This window comes from Salvelinus namaycush, chromosome 34 (assembly GCF_016432855.1).
Source record: "Salvelinus namaycush isolate Seneca chromosome 34, SaNama_1.0, whole genome shotgun sequence".
NCBI classification, from domain to species: domain Eukaryota; kingdom Metazoa; phylum Chordata; class Actinopteri; order Salmoniformes; family Salmonidae; genus Salvelinus; species Salvelinus namaycush.
In genome coordinates this window covers 35310562-35321568 of record NC_052340.1, presented here as the reverse complement: position 1 = coordinate 35321568, position 11007 = coordinate 35310562, and positions in this window count along the sequence as shown.

Here is an 11007-nt window from a genome sequence, read left to right as displayed (position 1 = left end):
ACTCAGTCTGACATTACTCAATTAGCCCATATCAGCTACAGTTGATTTTTTCAGATTGGTTAATTAGTCTAGTTAATCTAGCCAGATGTCTGAATTTGTAGTAATCATGGCAGAATTACAGACCGGGCACACAGTGCATGAGCCCAGAGGCCCTGACCTCCATGGGGCTCTCATTGATTTTGTTAGTCATTTTCACTCAGATATCATATCAACATGGCATAAGTAATGACACAATGTGTAGAAATGCAGGAAATTAGCTGTATAACAGCACACATTTAGTTTATTTGTTTATGTTTTATTCTGTAAAGCAATTTGTTTAAGTTGTGTTTATAAAATACTTTTCTCCTAACAGATCCCCATGTATGTTTTAATTGTAGTTTATAATCCCAGAGCTGATTTAATGTGAGTTAATATGTAGCGGCCAATTGTATAGCTGATAGGCTACAATGCATTCGGAAAGTATTCAGACCCCTTGACTTATTCCACATTTTGTTACGTTACATACTTTTTTTATCCCCAGCAATCTACATACAATACCCCATAATGACAAAGCGAATACAGGATTTTAGAAATGTTGGCAAATTTAATAAGAATACAAAACGGAAATACATTATTTACATAAGTATTCAGATCCTTTGCTATGAGACTCAAAATTGATCTCAGCTGCATCCTGTTTCTATTGATCATCCTTTAGATGTTTCTACAAGTAGATGGAAGTCCACCTGTGGTCTATTCAATTGATTGGACATGATTTGGAAAGACACACACCTGTTTCTATAAGGTCCCACAGTTGACAGTGCATGTCAGAGGAATTGTCCGTAGAGCTCCGAGACAGGATTGTGTCGAGGCACAGATCTGGGGAAGGGTACCAAAACATATCTGCAGCTTTGAAGGTTCCCAAGAACACAGTGGCCTCCAACCTTTCTTAAATGGAAGAAGTTTGGAACCAACAAGACTCTTCCTAGAGCTGGCCGCCCGGCCAAACTGAGCAGTTGGGGAGAAAGGCCTTGGTCAGGGAGGTGACCAACAACCCGATGGTCACTCTGACAGAGCTCTAGAATTCCGCTGTGGAGATGGGAGAACCTTCCAGAAGGACAGCCATCTCTGCAGCACTCCACCAATCAAGCCTTTATGGTAGAGTGGCCAGACGGAAGCCACTCCTCAGTAAAAGGCACATGCCAGCCTGCTTGGAGTTTGCCAAAAGGCACCTAAAGACTCTCAGACATTGATAAACAAGATTCTCGGGTCTGTTGAAACCAAAGATTGAGCTCTTTGGCCTGAATACCAAGCATCATATTTGGAGGAAATCTGGCACCCTCCCTAAGGCGAAGCATGGTGGTGGCAGCATGATGCTGGGGGGGTGTTTCTCAGCTGCAGGGACTGGGAGAATAGTCAGGCTCGAGGCAAAGATGAACGGAGCAAAGTACAGAAAGATCATTGATGAAAACCTGCTCCAGAGCGCTCAGGACCTCTGACTGGGCCGAAGGTTCCCCTTCGAACAGGACAATGACCTTAAGCACACAGCCAAGACAACGATGGAGTGGCTTCGAGACAATTCTCTGAATGTCCTTGAGTGGCCCAGCCAGAGCCCGGACTTGAACCCGATCGAACATCTCTGAAGGGACCTGAAAAATAGCTGTTCAGCAACGCTCCCCATCCAACCTGAAAGAGCTTGAGAGGATCTGCAGAGAAGAATGGGAGAAACTCCCCAAATACAGGTGAGCTAAGCTTGTAGCGTCTTTCCCAAGAAGACTCGAGGCTGTAATCACGGTCAAAAGTGCTTCAACAAAGTACTGAGTAAAGAGTCTGAACAAATATGTAAATGTGATATTTCCGTTTTTCATTTTTAATACATTTGCTGTGTCATTATGGGGTATTGTGTGTAGATTTATGAGGAAAAAACTATTTAATGCATTTTAGTTAAGGCTGTAACCTAACAAAATGTGAAGAATACTTTTCCGAAGGCACTGTATATGTTTTTAGATCGTCGGAGGTAAATGAAACTACAGCAGCCAAGGTAATAATGGCTGGGGTCACTGTTGCTTGTTGTTGCTGTTCTCCAAATAGCATTTTAGAGTTTTTGAATTGTATAGAAATGCAGTAAATGAGCTGCAACTTCAGTTTCAACTATATCAAACACTAATTTAATCTAATGCTTATTGATTTAATCTAATGCATATGATTTAAAATAATACATATTGATTTAATCTAATGTATATGATTTAATCTAATGCATATTGATGTAATCTAATGCATATTGATTTAATCTAATGCATATGATTTAAAATAATACATATTGATTTAATTTAATGCATATGATTTAATCTAATGCATATTAATGTAATCTAATGCATATTGATTTAATCTAATGCATATTGATTTAATCTAATGCATATTGATTTAATCTAATGCATATCATTTAAAATAATACATATTGATTTAATCTAATGCATATGATTTAATCTAATGCATATTGATTTAATCTAATGCATATTGATTTAATCTAATGCATGTGATTTAAAATAATACATATTGATTTAATCTAATACATATGATTTAATCTAATGCATATTGATTTAATCTAATGCATATTGATTTAATATAATGCATATTGATTTAATCTAATGCATATGATTTAAAATAATACCTATTGATTTAATTTAATGCATATTGATTTAATCTAATGAATATTGATTTAATCTAATGCATATTGATTTAATATAATGCATATTGATTTAATCTAATGCATATGATTTAAAATAATACATATTGATTTAATCGAATGCATATTGATTTAATCGAATGCATTACGATTTCTTTCTTCTTTCTAACATGTAAGTGAAATATCGATAACCTTTTATTTGGATAGTCCAAAGTAGATGGTTGGTAGATGTTCAAACTACTGTCAATAACTGTCAACAACATTTCAATGAGCTATCTACTAACCCTAAGCTTAACCCTTACCCTAAACCTTATTCTAACCCTAAACATATCCCTTACCCTAAAACTAGCCCTAACCCTAACCCTTATTCTAAACCTAACCCTAAACCTAACTTTACTAAGCAGTTGCTTATCAACAGATAGTCTGTTGATAGTATGACCATCTGTCCAGCATCTACATTCACCAGCCAGTTTACTAGGTACACCTATCTAGTACCGGGTCAGACCCTCCTTTGCCTCCAGAACTAAATTCTTCAGGAAATGGATTCTACAAGTCGGAAATGCTACACAGGGGTGTTGATCCATGCTGACGCGATGGCATCATGCAGTTGCTGCAGATTGGACCGCGGTACACCACCACCACCAGCCTGTACCGTTGACACCAGGCAGGATGGGTCCATGGACTCATGCTGCTTACGAACAAATCCTGACTCTGCCATCAGCATGACGCCACAGGAACCGGGATTCGTCAGACCAGGGAATGTTTTTCCACTCCTCAATTGTCCAGCGTTGGTGATCGCGTGCCCACTAGAGACGCCTTTTCTTATTTTTAGCTGATAGGAGTGGAACCTGGTGTGGTCGTCTGCTGTAACAGCCCATCTGTGACAAGGATCGATGAGTTGTGCATTCCGAGATGTCGTTTTGCACACCACTGTTTTACTGCGCCGTTATGTGTCTGTTTGTGGCCGGCCCATTAGCTCGCACGATTCTTGACATTCTCTTTGGCCCACAGGATGGCAGCTGACCGGCTGTTTTTTGTTTGTCACGCCATTCTCGTGAAACCCTAGACACTGTCGAATCTGAAAAGCCCAGCAGGGCAGCTGTTTCTAAGGTACTGGATCTGGCGTGCCTGACACCGACAATCATACCACGCTCAAAGTTGCTTAGGTCACTCATTTTGCTCTTTATAATGTTAAATGGAACAGTAACTGAAAGCCTCGATGCCTGTCTGCCTGCTTTATATAGTAAGCCACGGGCACGTGTCTGTAGGAGTGATCCATCTTCATGAACCTAATAAACTTTCCAGTGAGTACACATGGGACCGAAATATGAATTATTATATACAACCTACAAAATGATATAATCATTTTCTCGTTTAAGGAGAATTATTATTATTATATAACATTTTGTTATACGTATTGGTTACCATACATGATGTCAACATTTAAATGTGCGTAGATATGTCTACACATACAGATAATAATCATTTGAAAATACGTTATTTGAATTTCATTGAATTTCATTAAATAAGAAATCGACTTCCTATTAATTTAAATTCAAATTCAGCTTCCTGTGGAACGTGGTCAATTCAAATTAAATTAAAGAATTGCAAGACAACCAGCTAAACTCAAGAGAATCCTAGTCTGGTCTATGGGAATGCAGGTATACATGCACAGGCATGCTAACAAGCACACAGACACTGTCCCCCTCACGGGACGGTTGAGCTAACGTGCGCTAATGTGATTAGCATGACATTTTAAGTAACAAGAAAATTTCCCAGAACATACTGTAGACATATCTGATATGGGCAGAAAGTTACCTGAACTTAAAACCTCTCTGGGATAGGCGGGACGCTTGCGTCCCACTTGGCCAATAGCCAGGGAAAATGTAGAGCGCCAAATTTTAAAAAAATATATAAAATCAAACTTTCATTAAATCACACATATAAGATACCAAATTAAAGCTACACTCGTTGTGAATCCAGCCAACATGTCAGATTTCAAAAAGGCTTTTCGGCGAAAGCATAAGATGCTATTATCTGATGATAGCACAACAGTAAACAAAGAGAGTGTAGCATATTTCAACCCTGCAGGCGCAACACAAAACGCAGAAATAAAATATAAATCATGCCTTACCTTTGACGAGCTTCTTTTGTTGGCACTCCAATATGTCCCATAAACATCACAAATGGTCCTTTTGTTCGATTAATTCCATCCATATATGTCCAAAATTTCCATTTATTTGGCGCGTTTGATCCAGAAAAAAACAGCTTCCAATTTGCGCAACGTCACTACAAAATATCTTTAAAATTACCTCTAAACTTTGCCAAAACATTTCAAACTTCTTTTGTAATACAACTTTAACTATTTTTAAACGTTAATAATCGATCAAATTGAAGACGGGTCTATCTGTTTTCAATACAGGAGGACAACAAACTAACGATACTTTTCTAGTCTTGCGCAACTCTCAAACAGTACACATAACTTTACACTGATTCCAGTTGGCCGTACTTCTTCATTGCACAAAGGAATAACCTCAACCTATTTCCAAAGTGGTGACATCCAGTGGAAGCGGTAGGAACTGCAAACAGGTTGATTAGAAATCTAGTATCCCAATGAAAACTCATTGAACAGACGGTGACCTAAAAAAAAAAAATCTGAATGGTTAGTCCTCGGGGTTTTGCCTGCTACATAAGTTCTGTGATACTCACAGACATGATTCAAACAGTTTTAGAAACTTCAGAGTGTTTTCTATCTATCTATCTATATATCTACTAATAATATGCATATCTTATATTCTGGGGATGAGTAGAAGGAAGTTGAAATTGGGCACGCTATTTATCCAAAAGTGAAAATGCTGCCCTCTATCCTAGAGAAGTTTTAAACAAACCACACAACCCTCAGCCCCATCCGCCTCTTCCCCCTCATCATCTTTTCATCCTCTCTTCCCAAAATCCATTCATCAATTGAAGATCTTCCATCTCCCTTTCCTCGCTCCAGAAATAATATTTTCATAACTAGATCTCACAGTCTCTCATCAGAATTAGACGTTCATCCATGTTTCTCAAACTTCAAATATCGTCTGTTAAGTTTAGGCGATAACTAAGAAATCTTAAGGTTGGGCATTCACTCCGAATGGTTAAGGTTTGTGATTGGCTTAAAACAAAAATCTCAAAAACAACCTTCTATCACTAGATTCAAACTTGCAACTTTTGGCACCTGAGGCAGATGCTTACGCCCATCCCTGTCCACAACAGCCTATCAAAGCAGTGCATACTGTTGCCACCTAGTGGCCGGTTTCCACGTCATATCCCGACGTCCTCAGACATGGATGGACGTAGAAAACTGACTTGTATGACGGCTGACCTGCTTTTTCACCCTCCTCCACCTCCTTTCTACTAACATTGTTTTATCCTCATCTCTCGCTTTCCCCTCCAACTCACTCCTCTCTTCAAGTGACATTTTACACACATGCTGAAGCAGTCAAGCACAAGCACCACACACACACACACACACACACACACACACACACACACACACACACACACACACACACACACACACACACACACACACACACACACACACACACACACACACACAGAATGTCAGCTCTACTTCCTTTACTCAGCCTGTATCTCTAACTATGCTGCTTAGTTAATATAATGTCACTGTCTTGACGTACCTCTTTCTGTTCCAAGATTAAACAACAAACTGATTTGAGAAATAGGAGAGAGTTCAGAATGCACAGTGAGAGAGAGAGTGAGAATAAAAAAGAGAGATGGGAGAGAGATAGAGAGAGAGAGAGACAAAGAGAGAGCAGAAAGCGATGTGGAAGGTTTTCATTTTTTATTACCATGAAGTTCAGGTTTTTTTCTGCATTAGGAATGAGAGATCTCCCTGGGGAGAGATGGAGTTCTGACTCCCCTGTTCTTGTGTGTGTGTGTGTGTGTGTGTGTGTGTGTGTGTGTGTGTGTGTGTGTGTGTGTGTGTGTGTGTGTGTGTGTGTGTGTGTGTGTGTGTGTGTGTGTGTGTGTATTCGTTTTTTCAGTTTTTTTATGAGCGTTTTTTTTTGTGAGCGTGTGTGAGCATGTGTATACGGGGGTTCTGATGTCTCTGAGTATCTGTTGTTGTTGTTAACCTACTTTAGCCTAATGATGCCGGCATACTTCACTAAACACTCTACGGCATCTAAATTCCTGGAAGGGAAAAAGCTCTCTCTCCATCTGTTCTTCTCTCTCTATCCCCGTCTCTCGCTCTCCCTCTCTCTATCTGCATTTCTTCTCTCTTCCTCTCTGTTATTGTATCTCTCTCTCTCTCTCTTGCTCTCCCTTTCTCTATCTGCATTTCTTCTCTCTTCCGCTCTGTTATTGTATCTCTCTCTCTCTCTCTCTCTCTCTCAATTTCAATTTCATGTTCAATTTCAGGGCTTTGTTGACATGGGAAACATATGTTAACATTGCCAAAGCAAGTGAAGGAGATAATAAACATGTGAAATAAAAATTAACAGTAAACATTACACTCACAAAAGTTCCAAAAGATTAAGGACATTACAAATGTCAAAGTACATAGTTAAAGTACTTTAAATAGTTAAAGTACAAAAAGGAAAATAAATACATGTAAAAATGGGTTGTATTTACAATGGTGTTTGTCGTTTTCTTGTGACAACAGAACACAAATCTTTCTGCTGTGATGGTACACTGGTATTTCACCCAGTAGATATGGGGGTCTATCAAAATTGGGTTTGTTTTCGAATTCTTTGTGGATCTGTGTAATCTGAGGGAAATATGTGTCTCTAATATGGTCCTTACATTTGGCAGGAGGCTAGGAAGTGCAGCTCAGTTTCCGCCTCATTTGGTGGGCACCTAATTCTGCCTACAGCAGCCTTTCTCAATAGCAAGGCTATGCTCACTGAGTCTGTACATAGTCAAAGCATAACTTAATTGTGTGTCAGTCACAGTGGTCAGGTATTCTACCACTGTGTACTCTCTGTTTAGGGCCAATTTTTGAAAATTCTTTCCAATGTGTCAACTAATTAACTTTCTGTTTTCCCATGGTTTGGTTGGGTCTAATTGTGTTGCTGTCCTGGGGTTCTGTGGGGTGTGTTTGTTTTTGTGAACAGAGCCCCAGGACCAGGTTGCTTAGGCGACTCTTCTCCAGGTGCATCTCTCTGTAGGTAAAAGCTTTGTTATGGAAGGTTTGGGAATCGCTTCCTTTTAGGTGGTTGTAGAATTTCACGTCCCTTTTCTGGATTTGGATAGTTATTTTGTATCGGCCTAATTCTGCTCTGAATGCATTATTTGGTGTTTAAGTTTTACACGGAGGATATTTTTGCAGAATTCTGCATGCAGAGCCTCAATTTGGTGTTTGTCCCATTTTGTGAATTATTGGTTGGTAAGCGGACCATAGACCTTAGGGTGGCGCACAATTGCCCCAGTGTTGTCCGCGTTAGGGAAGGGTTTGGCCGGGGTAGGCTGTCATTGTAAAATAAGAATTTGTTCTTAACTGACTTGCCTTGTTAAATTAAGGTTAAATAAATAAAAAATGTTTAAATCACAACCATAAATGGCAATGGGTTCTATAACTGATTCAAGTATTTTTTTGTCAGATCCTAATCGGTATGTCAAATTTAATGTTCCTTTTGATGGCATAGAAGGCCCTTCTTTCCTTGACTCTCAGATCGTTCATATTTTTTGGGAATATACCTGTGGGGCTGATGTTTAGGCCGAGGTATGTACCATTTTTTGTTAGCTCTAGGGCAATGGTGTGTAGATGGAATTTGTATTTGTGGTCCTGGCAACTGGACTTTTTTTGGGACAACATTCTTTTTTTGACTTACTGAGATTTACTGTCAAGGATCAGGTCTGACAGAATCTGTGCAGAAAATCTAGGTGCTGCTGTAGGGCCTCCATGGTTAGAGGAAGAAGCATCAGATCAACAGCAAACAGTAGACAATTGATTTCAGTTTCTAGTAGGGTGAGGCCGGGTACTGCAGACTGTTCTAGTGCCCTCGCCAATTCGTTGTATGTTGAAGAGGGTGGGGCTGAAGCTGCATCCCTGTCTCAACCCCCGGCCCTGTGGAAAGAAATGTGTGTGTTTTTTGACAACTTTAACATCACACTTGTTGTTTGTGTACAGGGATTTTATAATTTTGTATGTATTTCTCCCAACAATTTGTATAGCAGACCCTCATGCCAAATTGAGTCAAAAGCTTTTTGGAAATCAACAAAGCATGAGAAGACATTGCCTTTGTTTTGGTTTATTTTTTTTTCAATTAGGGTGTGCAGGGTGAATACATGGTGTGTTGTATGGTAATTTTGTAAAAATACAATTTGACATTTGCTCAGTACATTGTTTTCACTGAGGAAATGTACGAGTCTGTTGTTAATGATAATGCAGAGGATTTTCCAAAGGTTGTTGTTGACACATATCCCACAGTAGTTATTGGGGTCAAATTTGTCTCCACTTTTGTGGATTGGGGTGGTCAGTCCTTGGTTCCAAATATTGGGGAAGATGCCAGAGCTGATGATGATGTTAAAGAGTTGAAGTATATTGGAATTGGAATTTTGCGGTCTGTGTATTTTATCATTTCATATAACCTTTCACGAGTATCAATCCCGGATCCGGGATCACCCCCCACCCCCCCCCCACACTGATTAGCATAGCTAGCATAGCGTCACAATTAAATAGTAGCATCTAAATATCATTAAATCACAAGTCCAAGACACCAGATGAAAGATACAGATCTTGTGAATAACCCCATCATTTCTGTTTTTTAAAATGTTATACAGGGAAGACACAATATGTAAATCTATTAGCTAACCACGTTAGCAAAATACACCATTTTTCCTTTGTCCACCATTTTCTCTCTCCACCAGTAGCTATCACCAATTCGGCTAAACTAAGATATTGATAGCCACTAACCAAGAAAAAACCTCCTCAGATGACAGTCTGATAACATATTTATGGTATAGGATAGGTTTTGTTAGAAAAATGTGCATATTTCAGGTAGAAATCACAGTTTACAATTGCACCCACAGTCACAACTGGACTAGAATTACTAGAGAGAGCAACGTGTATGACCAATTTACTCATCATAAAACATTTCATAAAAATAGACAAAGCATAGCAATGGAAAGACACAGATCTTGTGATTTCAGACAATATTTCAGATTTTCTAAGCGTTTTACAGCGAAAACACAATAAATCGATAAGTTAGCATACCACATATGCAAACAATACCAGAGCATCAATTCAAGCCAAATAGCGATAACGTAATCATCGCCAAAAGATATTAATTTTTTCACTAACCTTCTCAGAATTCTTCTGTTGACACTCCTGTAACATCATATTACAACATACATATATTGTTTGTTCGAAAATGTGCATATTTAGCCATAAAAAACCGTGGTTATACAATGAAGATGGTAGCAAAACCAGCATGGAAAAGTCGGTCGCCATCTTTCAGAGTGATCTAGTTTAATCAATAGCTAATCATATACTTGACTAAAAAATACAGGGTTGACAGGAATCGAAAGACAAATTAGTTCTTAATGCAATCGCTGATTTACATTTCTAAAATTATCCTTACTGTGCAATACAGGGTTCGCCAAGCGAAGGGATAGAAAACAAAATGGCGAAATATGCGTTTAAAATATTTCGACAGAACAACGATTTATCATATTAAATATTACTTACTATGAGGTGATTTTCCATCAGATTCTTGGGCAATGTATTCTTTCTTAGGTCTAATCTTCTTTTGGTCGAAAGATGTCCTTTGTCCGTCTAAATGCCCGCTAACGTTCGACCGGGACCCCGAAATGTGCCCGGTGCTTCACATAGAAATGCATCAAAATCTCACTAAACGGATATAAATTGCTATAAAACGGTTTAAATTAACTACCTTATGATGTTTCTAAGTCCTATATCGAATTAAATTACAGACGGATACATTTCACGTTGATAACCGAGCCTGTGAAAATGGCATCCGGAGGTCCCTTCCTGCGTAAGGGCGAGCGTCGAAAGGGGGGCTACTCTCACTCCTTGGTCTTTTATAACCTCTGAGAGCTACCTAGAAGGCCCATTCCACTTCTCATTGGTTACTGACATCCAGGGGAAGGCGGGTGCAGTTCGTGTCGTTCCATAGGATACACAGAGACCTTAAAAACTGATCTGAAACCAGAGCTTCGCTCTCAGACCTTTCACTGTCTGTCATGGATTTCGCTGTAGAAAGAGTTCTGGGTCACCCACAGACATAATTTCAACGTTGTATGAAACTAGAAAGTGTTTTCTATCCAATAGAATTAATAATATGCATATTGTACGAGCAAGAATTGAGTACTAGGCA